Raw genomic sequence first — 7341 nt, forward strand, 5'->3', positions numbered from 1 at the left:
AGTTTGTTGCACGACTTCAAGGAAAACTCAGGGAATGGTATTTAGCCCTCGGTGGTTATAGACAATTACAACTTGTTCAACTCCCTGAAGGCCAGTTCATTACAGTCTTATATCAAGAATTCCTTGGTCCTGTCTCGAATGATATTACAAAAGCTCGTGAAGAGTTTTTACAGTTAAAGTGTTGCTCGTTAGCTCGTCCAGATCTTGACAAACACTATATTCGTATGACAGACCGATTCCATAAGATTGGTGGCCTTGATGATGAGAACCTCAAGCAGATCTTCCTCAATTCACTTCCAGATCCCCTTGGTGCTGATACTCTGCAGTTCCTTCGGAACCAGAACATTGCTCTCGCCTCTTGCAGCATCGGCTCCTTATACAGCTTTGCTCTCACAGCTCTTGACAAGCTTTGCAATGTCAAGAAAATCTGGAAAGAATTACAGTCCAAGTCTGATAAAGTGTCCTCTGCCTGTGACACTTCCTGGATGAAGATCAAGTGTAAAGGTTCTGATCACTCCTGTGATTGTCCAACAAAAAAGCAGTTCCATCACAAGCAGTTCTTTCCTTCTTCCCGAAAGCACAAGAAACGGTTTCCGTTTAAGCCCTCCCGATATAAACGGTTTAAACCACAGTGGAAATTCCTTCGAAAAAAACAGTTTCGAGGGAAACCCAAGAATACTTCTTGCTTCATTTGTGGCAAAGATGGCCACTTTGCAAAAAACTGTCCTCAAAGAAGTAAGAAAGACAAGGTGTTTCATATGCTTGCCTCTCTCCATCATGATGATCTACAAGATGCTGATCTTGAATCTCTGTACTCCTTAGATGCAGAGCCTACGGATCTCTCCCTCTTTGCTATTGACTACCCAGCTGAGGTAGATCCCCAACACCTCACAGACTCAGACCCAGAGTCTTCCTTCTCCGAGTCCGAGGAGTCAGATCCCCTCTACCAGGTTATCCCTTTCCTTTCCCAGGAAAAAGAACCAACACCTCTTCCCTGTCAGTCTATTACCTTACCCCATGCAGCAGTAACTTTAATCCCAGAACCATATGCTAAACCTGTACATCTAATAGCCTTTTTAGATACAGGTGCTGCAACAACCATATTGTCCCCAAAGGTCCTTCCCAACCATTTCTGGAAACCTCAGGACCCTGCTTTGCCATTTTTAGCAGCTAATGGTGAAACCTTCTATATCACCCTAGTTACTAAAAAACCCATTAAAGTTCAACTCCTTCCAACCCTTTCTTTCTCCCATGTTATGTTAGGATCCCAGTGTCCTGGAAAAGACCTTATTATAGGTTTTGATGTCCTGAGTCATCTCCCCCTTAATACTCAAATACATACTCAATATACAAACAAATACTCAATCAGTATCGGGATCGGAAGAACTGCTATAGGCGTAGAAGGCGGCCGTATCGATGAGCCAGTCGTCATACGCGTCCATAAGAGGGATCAGACGAGGACAAGGAAGACGACCGTTCTGATGGAGTTCCCAAGCAGAGTCAACAGTCTGGAGCAGTGGGGCTGAAACTTGATGGGGCTGAGTATTATTGACTTGGCACATGGTATGAAGAAACTGTCGCCATTCTGATCTATGCTGTCGGCGATTGATGAAGAGAGTATAGGGCTTTGTTCCATACACATGGTAGTCTGTTGTATAATTAATGAAATGGCAGGGGTTTAGGGTATGTGGAGGGTCAGTGATCTGGAGCACTGCTGGTGGTCTATGAAAGAGGATAATAGTGTGGTGCATGGGTATATCAGGGGAATCATCTGGTGGGAGAAGAGAGGTGAAGAGATCCAACCAAGTTTCCATGGGAGCAAAGAGCTGTAGAAACTGGAGGATAGGGCGGTTTGGCCGGTGAGGGTATAGAGGGTCACACCATCGAGAACACATGCCATGAATAGCTTGAAGAGGAAAGCTGATGGCAATGGAGTAGGCTGTACATAAATGCCAGAGGATGCATTTATATATCAGGGGTAATTCCTGTAGGTCATGGAAGGTATTAAAGGTGAAAACTGTAAGATAGGGGAAGTCTGGGTGGCAGGAAGAGCCAGCAAGAAAGAGACCTTCTTGTCGAAGGGCTATTCTGAGAAGCTGGATTGCTGTGAGCTTGCTATAGGTAAGGATGGCTTTGTAGGTTAAGGTGTGAAGGATTTCAGGGGGAAGATGAGGAGGGATATTACAACAGAGGTAATGGCTGGGTGAAGGTTGTGGTGTGGCTGAGGAGGAGGAAGATGAAGCTCCTGGGGTTAAAGGGTATAGGAGTGGGATGACAGAAAAGGTAGAGGATGGTCGGGATAGAAAGTCTGCCAAAACATTTTCTTTTCCTTTGATGTGTTTGATATCAAAGGACCATTTTGAGAACCATTGAGCCCACCGGAGTAGTTGATCATTAGGAAGCTGTTTCTGGAGGAACTCAAGCATTCGAGGGAAACTAGACATGTCCAGTTCAATGAGGAACCTGTGTCCAATAAGGTGAAACTGGAATTTTTCAATGCCGCGTCGAACTGCAAGAATTTCCTTGAAAGTGGAGTGATAATGGGCCTCAGAGGTTTTGAATGAGCCACTCTTGTAACCGCAGACTGTTCTTGTAGAATCAGGATTTTCTTCAAGAAGAACTGCACCCCAATGAGTATCACTAGCATCTGTTTGGAGAATCCTACGCCCATCAGAAGGAATCTGTAAACAGGGGAGTCTTGTAGTTAACTGCTTCAAAGCATGAATTGCTGCAGAGTGTTCAGACGACCAGGGAGGAGCATTCTTTCTCAATAGTTGATGAAGAACAGATGTGTGGCGGATCTGTTGAGGAAGAAACTCAGTCATGTAGTTGACTATACCAAGGAACTGCTGAACCTGATGTTTTGTCAATGGTCCATCAGGAAATTGCTGTAGAGAGGTAGCAATATGCGGTTGAAGCTCATATGTTCCTTTGGTAATAGTGACTCCAAGAAAGTCAATAGTGGAGACACCAATCTGCATTTTCTTTGGAGAGAGCATGATTCCATAGTCTTGAACAATCTGATGGAATTGCTGAAGAAGGCTTAGATGTTCATCCTGTGTAGATGAAAACAGAAGAATATCATCAATATAAATTAGGGCCTGTTCTTGAATAGGAGCAAAGATTTGCATCATGGCACGCTGGAATATTGATGGGGCCGTCTTCAAACCAAATGGCATAACTGTCCACTGTAAATGATGACCAGGGACGCAAAAGGCTGTCTTTGGTCGATCTTCAGGAATAATACCAAGTTGCCAAAATCCTGCTTTTAGATCAAACTTGGAGAAGACAGTTGCTGAGGCTAACTGAAGTAACAGAGCAGAACGGGTTGGTAATGGAAACTTATCATCAGCCAGAAAGAAGTTCAGAGGCCGATAATTAATAACCATTCTTATTTTTCCACGGATCTGTTCTGTTCTTTTGTTCACATAAAAAGCCTGACATGCCCAGGGAGACACCGTAGGTTCAAGTAAACCTTGAGCTTGTAATTGACTAAGCTCCTGGACTGCAAGTGTCAAATGGTCAGGGGGCATTCCAGGGTGACTGGCTTTTGTTGGATTGACATCTTCATTCTTCTTAAAGGCTAAGGAGATGAAGAACTTTGAATTCTGCCAGAGGGGATGTTTGCACTTTGTCAGGAATTCTGTATGAGAATCTGCACAAGAGGTTTGCAGAAGTTTTCCTTTAAATTCATCAAACAAAGTGGGACCTGTTTCTGCAAGAAATATGTTAGAAAAAGGGGACCAGGGAAGAAGTTGTTGTTTATACACAAGACCTTGTTGAGTCCATTTAAGGGGGAGATGACTCAGGACATCAAAACCTATAATAAGGTCTTTTCCAGGACACTGGGATCCTAACATAACATGGGAGAAAGAAAGGGTTGGAAGGAGTTGAACTTTAATGGGTTTTTTAGTAACTAGGGTGATATAGAAGGTTTCACCATTAGCTGCTAAAAATGGCAAAGCAGGGTCCTGAGGTTTCCAGAAATGATTGGGAAGGACCTTTGGGGACAAGATTGTTGTTGCAGCACCTGTATCTAAAAAAGCTATTAGCCGAATAGGGTTAGCATACGGTTCAGGAAGAAGGGTTACTGCAGCATGGGGTAAAGTAATAGACTGACAGGGAAGAGGTGTTGGTTCGTTTTTCTGGGAAAGGAAAGGGATAACCTGGTAGAGGGGATCTGAATCCTCGGACTCGGAGAAGAAAGACTCTGGGTCTGAGTCTGTGAGGTGTTGGGGATCAACCTCATCGGGGTAGTCAATAGCAAAGAGGGAGAGATCCGTAGGCTCTGCATCTAAGGAATACAGAGATTCAAGATCAGCATCTTGTAGATCATCATGATGGAGAGAGGCAAGCATATGAAGCACCTTGTCTTTCTTACTTCTATTAGGACAGTTTTTTGCAAAGTGGCCATCTTTGCCACAGATGAAGCAAGAAGTATTCTTAGTTTTCCCTCGAAACTGTTTTTTCCGAAGGAAATTCCACTGTGGTTTAAACCGTTTATACCGGGAGGTCTTAAACGGAAACCTTTTCTTGTGCTTTCTGGAAGAAGGAAAGAACTGCTTGTGATGGAAACGCTTTTTTGTTGGACAGTCACAGGAGTGATCAGAACCTTTACATTTGATCTTCATCCAGGAAGTGTCACAGGCTGATGACACTTTGTCAGACTTGGACTGTAATTCTTTCCAGATTTTCTTGACATTACAGAGTTTGTCAAGAGCTGTGAGAGCAAAGCTGTATAAGGAGCCGATGCTGCAAGAAGCGAGAGCAATGTTCTGGTTCCGAAGGAACTGCAGAGTATCAGTACCAAGGGGATCTGGAAGTGAGTTGAGGAAGATCTGCTTGAGGTTCTCATCATCAAGGCCACCAATCTTATGGAATCGGTCTGTCATACGAATATAGTGTTTGTCAAGATCTGGACGAGCCAGAGAACAACACTTGAGCTGTAAAAACTCTTCACGAGCCTTTGTGATATCATTCGAGACAGGACCAAGAAATTCTTGATATAGGACTGTAATGAACTGGGCTTCAGGGAGTTGGACAAGTTGTAATTGTCTATAACCACCAAGGGCTAAATACCATTCCCTGAGTTTTCCTTGAAGTCGTGCAACAAACTTAGTCAGAACACTGACTGATGTAGCACCTTCTTGTAAGAGTTCAGCATTAATCCAGGCATGAAAATCAGCAAACCTAGATGCCCACTTAGAGACAGGGACATCATCCAAGGTGAAGAACTGTTTAGGGTCTTGGTTTGAAAATGGAGCATATGTTGGAGGGGGCTGTGGTATGGGTTCAGGATTATGAACCATAGGGTCATCCTGATCACCATCCATCTCATCAACAGTAGGAGGTGCAGGATATGGAGCAGGAGGATCTTGGCCTGTATTCATGAAAGAAGGGACAGGTGTTGGATCTTGGAGGGCTAAAGTGGTGAGTAGATCTGTGAGGACATCATCACCAGAAGGGGTTATGGCACCTATAGGAGGATATTTAGGTTTGGTTCGAGGTGGAGAGGGTGAAGGTGAAGGTAAAGGTGATGGATAGCTTGGGATAGGTGGTGTGGGTGCAGGATAAGAAACAGCCATAGGATATGGTTGGAATTGTGGGGGAAAGGGTTTTTCCAAGGTTGGGTTTTTCTGTTTCTGTTTCTGTTGCTGTTGCCTGGGGTTCAGATTTCGTTGCTGACGTTGTAAGGCTTTCAATTCTTCAAGGGGAAAAGATCGCTGTGAAGCCACCGGGGGAGCCGGGATAGTGTACATGGCAAAAGGATCCTGAGGAGTCACAGTGGGAACTGTCAATGGAAGAGGCTGCTGTCGACTGGATGTTGCTGCCTGAGGTGGAGCCTGTTGAAGGCTGTGAAGCTGTGCTTCAAGAAACCTCAGATGTTTCTCCTTTTGACCTATAAGAGCAAAGGCCTGAGCTGTATCAGCAGTCGAGGAGGCAATACCAGCGAGTTCCATATGCTTTGCAAAAAACTGTCCTAATAGAAGTAAGAAAGACAAGGTGCTTCATATGCTTGCCTCTCTCCATCATGATGATCTACAAGATGCTGATCTTGAATCTCTGTATTCCTTAGATGCAGAGCCTACGGATCTCTCCCTCTTTGCTATTGACTACCCCGATGAGGTTGATCCCCAACACCTCACAGACTCAGACCCAGAGTCTTTCTTCTCCGAGTCCGAGGATTCAGATCCCCTCTACCAGGTTATCCCTTTCCTTTCCCAGAAAAACGAACCAACACCTCTTCCCTGTCAGTCTATTACTTTACCCCATGCTGCAGTAACCCTTCTTCCTGAACCGTATGCTAACCCTATTCGGCTAATAGCTTTTTTAGATACAGGTGCTGCAACAACAATCTTGTCCCCAAAGGTCCTTCCCAATCATTTCTGGAAACCTCAGGACCCTGCTTTGCCATTTTTAGCAGCTAATGGTGAAACCTTCTATATCACCCTAGTTACTAAAAAACCCATTAAAGTTCAACTCCTTCCAACCCTTTCTTTCTCCCATGTTATGTTAGGATCCCAGTGTCCTGGAAAAGACCTTATTATAGGTTTTGATGTCCTGAGTCATCTCCCCCTTAATACTCAAATACATACTCAATATACAAACAAATACTCAATCAGTATCGGGATCGGAAGAACTGCTATAGGCGTAGAAGGCGGCCGTATCGATGAGCCAGTCGTCATACGCGTCCATAAGAGGGATCAGACGAGGACAAGGAAGACGACCGTTCTGATGGAGTTCCCANTTTAAAGGAAAACTTCTGCAGACCTCTTGTGCAGACTCTCATACGGAATTCCTAACAAAGTGTACACATCCCCTCTGGCAGAATTCAAAGTTCTTCATCTCCTTACCCTTTAAGAAGAATGAAGATGTCAATCCAACAAAAGCCAGTCACCCTGGAATGCCCCCTGAACATTTGACACTTGCCGTCCAGGAGCTTAGTCAATTACAAGCTCAAGGTTTACTTGAACCTACGGTGTCTCCCTGGGCATGTCAGGCTTTTTATGTGAACAAAAGAACAGAACAGATCCGTGGAAAAATGAGAATGGTTATTAATTATCGGCCCCCGAACTTTTTTCTGGCTGATGATAAATTTCCATTACCAACCCGTCCTGCTCTGTTACTTCAGTTAGCCTCAGCAACTGTCTTCTCCAAGTTTGACCTAAAAGCAGGTTTTTGGCAACTTGGTATTATTCCTGAAGATCGACCAAAGACAGCTTTTTGCGTCCCTGGTCATCATTTACAGTGGATATTACAACAGAGGTAATGGCTGGGTGAAGGTAATGGCAGCATAACTGTCCACTGTAAATGATGACCAGGGACGCAAAAAGCTGTCTT

The sequence above is a fragment of the Macadamia integrifolia genome, unplaced genomic scaffold (assembly GCF_013358625.1).
Source record: "Macadamia integrifolia cultivar HAES 741 unplaced genomic scaffold, SCU_Mint_v3 scaffold2564, whole genome shotgun sequence".
Lineage (NCBI taxonomy): Eukaryota > Viridiplantae > Streptophyta > Magnoliopsida > Proteales > Proteaceae > Macadamia > Macadamia integrifolia.